General features: G+C 44.1%; 1 long non-coding RNA gene across 1 annotated transcript; it reads left to right on the forward strand.

Moving 5' to 3' along the window:
• Positions 1-3,564: 3,564 nt before the first annotated feature.
• Positions 3,565-9,410, forward strand: LOC118094503 (uncharacterized). Its single transcript, XR_004693773.2, has 3 exons — positions 3,565-3,628; positions 8,045-8,219; positions 8,582-9,410. It is a non-coding gene; the product is annotated as an uncharacterized LOC118094503 (long non-coding RNA).
• Positions 9,411-10,030: the final 620 nt, after the last annotated feature.

Raw genomic sequence — 10,030 nt, forward strand, 5'->3', positions numbered from 1 at the left:
GACTGACACATTTGCTGCCTGAGGTGGTAATATCATGTTGTCTAATGGTAGGGCCAGCTCTGAATCTATATGCATCTGACATAAGTTAACAATGGAAACACTGTAAAATGAACCAGTAAAATTAGCTAAGATGTATAGAATGAGTAGTAAATCATGCTGGAAATGGAAAGATAAAGATGGTGAATTTTATCATATGTGGTGGACATGCGAAAAAGTAAAAAGATTTTGGGAAATGATATAGAATGAATTGAAAAAGATTTTTAAGAATACCTTTCCCAAAAAACCTGAAGCTTTTTTATTGGGATTAAGGGAGAGGAGATTGCAAAAGGAGACCAAAAATTATTTATGTATGCTACAACCGTGGCTAGGCCTTTATTAGCCCAAAAATGGAAATCACAGGAGATACCGACGGTTGAGGAGTGGCAGACGAAAATGATTGACTATGCAGAGTTAGCAAAGTTGACCTGCAGGATCCATAACCAGGGAGAGACAAAGTTCCAAAAGGAATGGAGTAAATTCGTGGACTATATGGAGAAGAATTGTAGAAGTTTAAAGACACTTGCAGGACTGAAATAAATCCTACGAATTGGTTTTAATTAGATGGACTAAAAGGAGGTGGGATCCTCTTCTCATGGCTGCAGCCAGGGCCGGCTCTAGGCCCGGGCTGGGTGGCGCAATGCGCCAGGGTGCCTGGCCACCAGAGGCGCCAAAGGGGCGCCGAACGGCTGGTGTCCGGCTGAGCGCAGCAGCCAGGAGCTCCATGCGAGGCGGCAAAAGCTTCCTCTCCTCCTCTTCTTGCAGAACCAGTGAGACTACTGCCTAGAGTGGCAGCAGGCGCGTGGTGCCACTCTAGGCAGTAGTCTCACTGGTTCTGCAAGGAGAGGAAGCTTTTGCCGCCTCGCATGGCCACGCGTAGTTAGGCAGCCCCAACAGCGCCCTCCGCCCCAGGCTGAATTTTGGGAAGGGGAGGGGGTGTCGGAGGGACCTTTGCGCCACGGCGCTGGATGTGCTTAAGACGGCCCTGGCTGCAGCTGTGAATGGAGGATCCTCCACATCAGGCTGCGGCAGTGCGATGGCTGCTCATGACACCGCGCCCGGGGGCGGTGGGGTGAGCACCCCGCGGAGTGCCTTCTCACCACCCATCCAGACATGGCACCCGGAGCACACCGCCCCCCGCCTTGCGACACGACTGGTCTGTGTTACCTATGTACAAAACAGTCTGAAACAACATCTGGGGACATCCATTGCAGCAGTGGGTGAGATGGAAAGCCATCTCCCTCCTTTCTCTCTACTGTCACCTGGGAGAAGCCAATTCCATCAGGCACCTCCTACCCTTCAACTATGCTCATCGGTCATTAGAAGAACTGCCATTTAAGAACTGGTGCCTGAGTTTCCCCCCTCTTCCCTCCCTGTCCCTTTTCTTTGTGTGTCTTTGTTTTTTTTAGACTGTAGGCCTGCAAGTGGAAACTGTCTTGTTTCAACTGGTTATCTGGAAAAAAAGGAAAACAACAAAGGTAAAGGACCCCCAGACAGTTAAGTCCAGTCAAAAGCGACAATGGGGTTGCGGCGCTCATCTTGCTTTCAGGCTGAGAGAGCCGGCGTTTGTCCACCTATGGTTTGCCGATCAGAAGGTCGGAGGTTCAAATCCCAGTGATGGAGTGAGCTCCTGTTGCTCTGTCCCAGCTCCTGCCAGCTGGGACAGCTCCTGCCAGCCTAGCAGTTTGAAAGCACGCCACGCCAGTGCAAGTAGATAAATAGGTATCGCTGCAGCAGGAAGGTAAACGGCGTTTCTGTGCGCTCTGGTTTCCGTCACGGTGTTCCGTTGTGCCAGAAGTGGTTTAGTCATGCTGGCCACATGACCTGGAAAGCTGTCTATGGTTAGATGTATGTCACTCTGAGAGCCATTTCGGCCAAGAAGCAAGGAAGAAATACTCTAAATCAGGACGGTCCAACATGAAACAATGGACCCTAGAGCTTCCTTCTGCTTTGGGGCACTGAGGAGGGTGAAGTGCTATGGATGTCTCGTTGCTAAGCAACAATGTGCAGAGCTCAGTGGAATGGGAAGCCAAAGTCCACCCCTGCCTCCAAAGCTGACCAGGGGGCAGTGGTTGTGCTGAAAGTCTTACAAGTGGGGTACAACAAATATTTGTAATCAGCGCCATTTTCCAGAAAAAGAGGTACCAGAACTCACCATGAACACCTTCCTCATTCTGCTTCCAAGTATATGTGGGTAAGATTGCAACCTTATAAATGCCATTACAGTGGTACCTTGGATCTCAAATGCCTTGGTTCCTGAACAAATCGGCTCCCGAACGATCGAAACCCGGAACTGAGTGTTCCAGTTTACGAACATTCTTTTGGAAGCCAAATGTCTGGTGGGGCTTCCGCGACTTCCGATTGGCTGCAGGAGCTTCCTGCAGCCAATCAGAAGCCGCACTTTGGTTTCCAAACATTTTAGAAGTCAAACGGACTTCCGAAACGGATTCCGTTAGGCTTCCAAGGTACGACTGTAATGTTTTTTAGGCCTTTTTTGTGTCTGTAGTTTCTTATTTCTAATTCTCCGATACAGAATTTTTTTCCTTTGTAAAATGTAACATGTAATAATTACACGTGTGTGTGAGAAAGAGAGAGGGAGGGAGGGAGGGAGGGAGGGAGGGAGGGAGGGAGGGGGAGAGACTTCTACCCTACAAATGGGGTCTATGATAATGCCACTTTGCATATCCAAGCAGCGTTCTTGCCACAACATCAAGACCTTTACATTTAATTATTTTTCCAATCAACAACATAATTTTGCATATTTATGTAGCCATCATTAGACCCTTCTGCAACTAAAATGCCCTTGATACATCAACATCCAGGTTTTAATGACGGGCAACAAGGATATGTGCCGGCGTAATCTTTTTAACAGGCATATCCAAGGTCTATTAGTCACTCTTTATCTGTAATTGAAGTTTATAAATGTGGCTTTTATTTGACTTGCCATAGATTGTGTAGCCTTTTCCCATAAACACAAATATTAACCATAAAGTGTTCAAGGAGCCATTTGGGAACTGCACGTGGAGAAGATGAAAAGAAAGAACCCTGAACGCCCCCCAGGGAAAGATCAAATGGCTGGTTACTTAAGTAAATGTGACCTAAATGGGCAGCTCTTAGCCGGAGGGGAAGTTGGAGAATGGGACACCTCTGCTATATTTAACACCTCCGAGTTGCACTCTGAAATGTTTCAAACACATTTTCTACCATTATGAGGTGAAGAAAACACCAATTAACAGCTGCTGAGTTCTGAATCCTGAAATAATAATAATTAAAAAAAGAGCAGTATCACAATTAATGCAAGTGCTTCTGATCTGTGTTTAAGAAACAGGAAGCAATTGTGAAGTCATTCCTCGCACAAAGCTCTATGGTTTCTCTTTACTGATAAAAGGTGTGGCATATACAGCGCAACCTATCCTGGTAATTGGATGAAAGCCGATATAGATATGTTCTGCAATCACGTTGGACTAATCATCTTCAATCTTAGAGCAGGGATTTTTTTTTCAGCCGGAACTCGGAACTTGGCAGAACTCCATTCCAGCACCTCTCAGGTGGGTGCCATTAACATTCCAAGAGAACAAGAGAGGTGTTCATGGTGAGTTTCAGCACCTCTTTTTCTGGAAAAATAGCACTGGTGTTTTTTTTTAAAAAAAATTGCTGTACCCCATTCGAAAGCTCTTCAGGACATCCTCTGCCCCCTGGTCAGCTTGGGGGGGGCAGGGGTGCAAGGCCAAAATGTGGCACCCTCAACCACCTCTCATCTTCCGTTCTGCTCAGTTCACTACGTCATAGTGGCGGGGGCCCCTAAGCTTGGCACCCGTTGTGGCAGAACCAGTTGTGCTGCCGTAAATTCGCCTCTGGGGGGGGGGGGGAGGCATCAGTGAAGCACTGGGGAAGGAAGCCCCACTGAGGGAAGCCACGGGAGATGAGACTTGCTCGGAGACGCCCTCCAACTTGGCACCAGTTCAATTGTCTTCAGAAACCATTTTAGAAAGAAAGAAAGAAAGAAAGAAAGAAAGAAAGAAAGAAAGAAAGAAAGAAAGAATCATAGAGTTGGAAGAGACCACAAGGGCCATCCAGTCCAACCCCCTGCCAAGCAGGAAACACCATCAAAGCATTCTTGACATATGTCTGTCAAGCCTCTGCTTAAAGACCTCCAAAGAAGGAGACTCCACCACGCTTCTTGGCAGCAAATTCCACTGTCGAACAGCTCTTACTGTCAGGAAGTTCTTCCTAATGAGAGAGAGAGAGAGAGAGAGAGAGAGAGAGAGAGAGAGAGAGAGAGAGAGAGAGAGAGAGAGAGAGAGAGAGATGCTATACTGACAGACATTTTAAGTGTTCTGTTACAGTGCTTTTCTGGAAGCCTATAGTCCAACAACAGCTCTATAAACAATATTTGCATATGCTATCAATTTACAGAGTCTGGTGCTTCTATAAGCAGTTACACAAAAACCTGCGTATGGTAAAGTAAGAAACGTGTTAGAAAAAGAGATGCACTTTAGAATGTCAAGTGTCAGGAAAATCCATATAAGCTATATCTAGGTGCTGTTTTCTAGTGCCTGGCCATTTATTGGTGTTTGTTGTTTGATTGTTTTTCGTCGATTTGGCAGATGAGGATTCATACGGTTTAATTCTCAGAGCTCCCTCTACTGGTTAGTGAGAGGGGAAACGGAAATCAGACCCTTTACTTGTAGAAGTAGCTTTAAAACGGTGTTGAAATGAAGATCGTTTCATTTTCTTTTCATTTCACTTTAGATTTGCATACCGCCTTTCTATAGAAGCAACAAAAGTGCAAAGACCCCAAACCTAATAACCATCTGATCCAATACAAAAAGTCATCATAAAAACATAACTTTAAAACCAACGGCTTATATCAAATGAAGCAGTATTCAATAATACATTAGAATATCATAGTAAACAGTAAAATTAAATATCAGCAAATAATAATTAAACAGCTTAATTTCAATAAAGAATTACTAAACTATAATCAATGAAAATAACGGCCAGTCACAATGCATAAAACAGGGGTCCCCAAACTAAGGCCCGGGGGCCGGATGCGGCCCAATCACCTTCTAAATCCGGCCCACGGACAGTCCTGGAATCAGCATGTGTTTACATGAATAGAATGTGTTCTTTTATTTAAAATGCATCTCTGGGTTATTTGTGGGGCCTGCCTGGTGTTTTTACATGAGTAGAATGTGTCCTTTTATTTAAAATGCATCTCTGGCTTATTTGTGGGGTATAGGAATTCGTTCATATATTTTTTCAAAATATAGTCCGGCCCCCCACAAGGTCTGAGGGACAGTGGACTGGCCTCCTGCTGAAAAAGTTTGCTGACCCCTGGCATAAAATATCACAAAGCATACAGAAGAAGAAGAAGAAGAGTTTGGATTTGATATCCCGCTTTATCACTACCCTAAGGAGTCTCAAAGCGACTAACAATCTCCTTTACCTTCCTCCCCCACAACAAACACTCTGTGAGGTGAGTGGGGCTGAGAGACTTCAGAGAAGTGTGACTAGCCCAAGGTCACCCAGCAGCTGCATGTTCTTAAACCAAGGCGCGCTTTCCCCTGGCCGCCGGTGCCCTTCCACCATTTGGCTTCCGATCATAGACCGAAGTAAAGTTCTCAAACCAAGACACTATTTCCGGTTTTGCGGAGTTTGTCAACCAAATCATTCTTAAACCAGACTGTTCTTAAACTGAGGTTCCACTGTACAGTGGTGCCTTGACTTACGAATTTAATCCATTCCTAAGGCACCTTCGTAGGTTGAAAAACTCGTAAGTTGAAAAGCGCCATTGGAAACGCAATTTCCCATAGGAATGCATTGGAAATGGAAAAATTCGTAAGTCGGAGCAACCCCATCTAAAAATTCGTAAGTCGAAAAAACCCTAACCCGGTTTCCGTTCGGATGTCGAGAAATTCATAATTCAACGTAAGTTGAAAAATTCGGTTGTTGAGTCGTTCGTAAGTCGAGGTACCACTGTATATGAAAACATTAAACACTTTTTAAAAAACCACTTCCCTATACAGGATTGCCTTCAGATGCCTTGTGGGTTGGATAACTCCATACCCTCCAACATTTCTCCAATGAAAATAGGGACGTCCTAAGGAAAAGTGGGACATTCAGGGACAGGGCTGTCTCAAGCAGGTTGGGCGCCCTGGCGCTGAGGCGCGAAGATCGCTCCGGTGTCCCCGCCCTCGCAGCGCGCAGCACGGCTTCGCTGCGAGTGCCCCCCCCACCAGCACGTCGCCTTGGCGCCCTGCGCCACCGGGACTACACCTAGAGCCGGGTCTGTTCAGGGATCAAAACAGAAACCAGGACAGCTTCTCTAAATCAGGGATGACCCTGGAAAATAGGGACACTTGGAGGGTCTGGAAAGTATGCTCACAGTTGTGGCCATTTACTGTATCAGGCACACCCACAAACAGATTGCCATCTCCTCAGCAAAAGAGAGAGGATGGCAAGGGAAGTGCGCCTGTGTAATCCACATATTCCTTGCATTCATGCTGTCCATTTTGTACATGCCGTTTTGTACAATATAATTTGCTAAGTGGTCCTCTGGAGCCAATGAGCTTGGATGTCCTTCAGTGTTCTACGTCAAGGGCTCAACCACATGGGGACGTAAAACGCAAATTACAAAGGTTCAGGTGTTTCACCTGCTTGCTTATCCCACAAGAATAAGGCTAAAGTCTTGTGCCTACTTACCTGGGAGTAAACCCCACTGAACTCTGTCGGATTGACACCTGAGTAGATTTGTAGAAGGTTGAGCTGTAAATCAGATGACAAGCTAGGGAATTCTTAACTCAAGGGATGGGAGATGCTGAGACAAGCAGACCTTTATATATACAGTGGTACCTCGGTTTACAAACTTAATCCATTCTGGAAGTCCGTTCTTAAACCGAAACCGCTCTTAAACCGAGGCATGCGCTTTCCCTAATGAGGCCTCCCACCCTTCCACCCTTCCACCACTCGGATTCCGTTCTTAGACCTAGGTAAAGTTCGCAAAGCAGGACACTACTTCCAGTTTGCGGAGTTCGTAAACAGAATCGTTCGTAAACAGGGCTGTTCTTAAACCGAGGTACCACTGTATAGCCAGAGAAAGCCTCACAACAAATGTAAGGGTAAAAGAAAAAGGTAGAGAACCAACAGCAAAGGAAGAAGATATTCTAACTCATATCAGTGTGTATGTCATGAAAGCACTCTGGCTAAATTAATGGCTTCAATTCAGAATGAGCTTTCAGCACAGGATAATATGCAGATCTACAAGACTCAATTATTTTTTTGCCCTGCAAGAGATATTAATGGGTGTGATCTGTCAAGGTCATCGAGCAGAGTGGCATGACAGTTGTAGAAGTGATTGCCACATAAGTCATAAAAGAGGAGAACAAAGAAACCCTGCAAAGTGTTTGGGGACTCTCCTGGCCGCAAGAGGAAAACAGAAAGCCTGTGGAATTTTAACTGATGAACTCGGCAGTGTTTTCCCCATTGATGCACATGTATCAGGACGATGCTCAAGGCGGCATGGCCCACGACACACTTCATAGAATCATAGAATTGTAGAGTAGGAAGGGACACTAAGGGTCATCTAATCCAACCCTCTGCAAGGCTTGAACCACATTACAAGCTGATATGGAAATGTGGGGAACTGAATTTAGTGGGGAAATGAGAAACTGCAAGAAAACAAAATGGTCAGATTTGCCCATCACTGGAAAAATAAAAACACGGCTTCCCATAATTACTGATTTGAAAATGTCTACAAATTCGCTGCACATGAACAAGTTGTGTACAAACGTAGACTTGTCACGGACGGATTTAAAGATATTTGGAATTCATTTTTATAAATAACATATTATATTAAGGTCTAGTTAACATTTCCCACCTCCTTTTTTGTAATATACACAATATCTTTTTTCTGTTTTGTTTCCTACAAGGGTACTTTTTCTTCTTTTTTGTGTGCCTTAACTTGCTCTGTGCACTTGTAATTTTGTACTTTTTTGTTTTTCAATAGGGAATGTAAAATAAAAGATTTTCCCATTGCTAGTTCCATGATGGAAGAGAGGCGGAGTATAAATATAAGGAAATAAACACAAAGATGGTAAAGCAAGGAAACCTTTCTTCATTACATGAGGACCAGACAGAACGCTACTGCTGGATGGTTCGAAATGTTTGTGGGAAAAAGAGCTGTAAGTAGAGAAAGGAAAAAGTAACCCTGAATACACCCCCCCCCCCCCGGGAAGTGGTGCTGGCAATTGCCTTCTGCCTATGCAAACGCCTCTGCCAAATATTATGATTCCTCCTGAAGTGCCAAAATTAACCTCAGCACATCTTAGACTGACAAGGGTTCTGTAAAGTGACAAGCCAGTTTAGAACATGCACTGACCTTCGTTCGTAACAGCTTGCATAAATAACGTTTGGGGAAGAAACATTTGAAAACCAGATTGTTTTTGTTTTACATCCAAGGTGCAGAAGGTGAAATAGGTGGAGGGGGTGAAAGAGAGAGGAACATGTCATTAATATTCTTATTTGTTGTGTGTGCCTCTTTCAGCCAGACAAAGACCAAATCGTGTGGAATGCTGATATGTGCAACAGCAAGAAAATGGCATTGCTGGGAGACAGGAGACCTGATGAAACCACATACTGCATTGGATCACTGAGTTTTAAAAACACTGCAGACACTTTAAAATTAATATATCCCCCCCCCCAAACACACACACGCATGCATGTTCAGGCTAAAATTAAAAAATTATGCACTTAAAATAGATGTATGGAAGTGTTGCTAAGATCGGACAACTAGCCATTATTTGACTCTAACCCCGTAAACAGGTTTACTTCTGAGTAAATCCTATTCTTTTCAAGATGCTGTTGCTTCCCTGACCTGCCCTTTCTCTCCTAAAGGGAGCCCAGGGTGGTTCAGAGTAATAGAACCAAAGTAACATTTCATCAAAATATGCTCCTCTGGACAATGACAGCTTAATTTTTATTTTTATAATGTGAATAGCCAATGTTTTGTGTGGGCTTGCGTGTGATAGACTTCTCTCAGAAACACTGTGGTTTTCACTTGATGGCATGCTAGCATGAATATTAGTTTGGCAACTGAAAACCAAAAGCTCTCAGGTCTGAATTCTCCCCTTTCCACAAAATCTATTAAAATACTGATGAGTGGCGCATGTAGCTTCAAAGGGATTTTAATTTTTTAAAAGTTCTTCTGAGATTATCTCTTGGAATCTGGAAAGACTCATATTGATAGCACCTGAAAGATCAGTAGAGGATAGAATTTCAGGGATGGTCAAGGACCTCCAGGAAGCAGGGTTTTCAGAGTGTTTAAGACTTGCTTCCTTAACAGTTGCTACATATTGCAGTTAATAGATAAATGCTCTGCCTCAATTGCTTCCTCTACTACCCTGTGGGGTAAACTTCCAATGCTTGCAAAAAACATTTGTGAGTCGAGGACTCACAATATGTTTTTAGCTGGCATTGAAAACAGTGCAAGGTGGCACTTGCCTAATATTAAAAATGGCTTTCCTACATCTGCAGTGAGTTTGCAGTAGCGAAATTTGAACACAGAACAAGCCTCCCCAGTCTCTTTGCCCTGATGCTACACTAGCTGTAACAGCTATTGCTTACATCTGAGAATATGAGCAACATTTCAGTTTTGGTTTTTTATCATTATGGCAGCCAGTTTCCATGTCTCTAATTAAGACTCTGCCAATGAGCCAAAAAATAGGGAAATTGCCTTTGGAGGCTGAGAGGTGGAAAGTAGTCCAAATGGGCAGCAGGTCAGAGGGACAGAAGACACCCAATTCATATTTCGCCAAACGTTTATCATTTCACCTACTGATTTAAAAGAACAATAAAAACAAAGGAGGACAAGATGTTTTTCTTCATGATGTTTCTTTCTGGTAAATGTGATGTGAGCATGTTTCACGAGAGAAACCATCACATGCTGAATTCTGCGTTTGTCCACGTTCTCAACGTGCCACTTTAACTGACTTAC

This window comes from Zootoca vivipara, chromosome 1 (genome assembly GCF_963506605.1).
Source record: "Zootoca vivipara chromosome 1, rZooViv1.1, whole genome shotgun sequence".
NCBI classification, from domain to species: domain Eukaryota; kingdom Metazoa; phylum Chordata; class Lepidosauria; order Squamata; family Lacertidae; genus Zootoca; species Zootoca vivipara.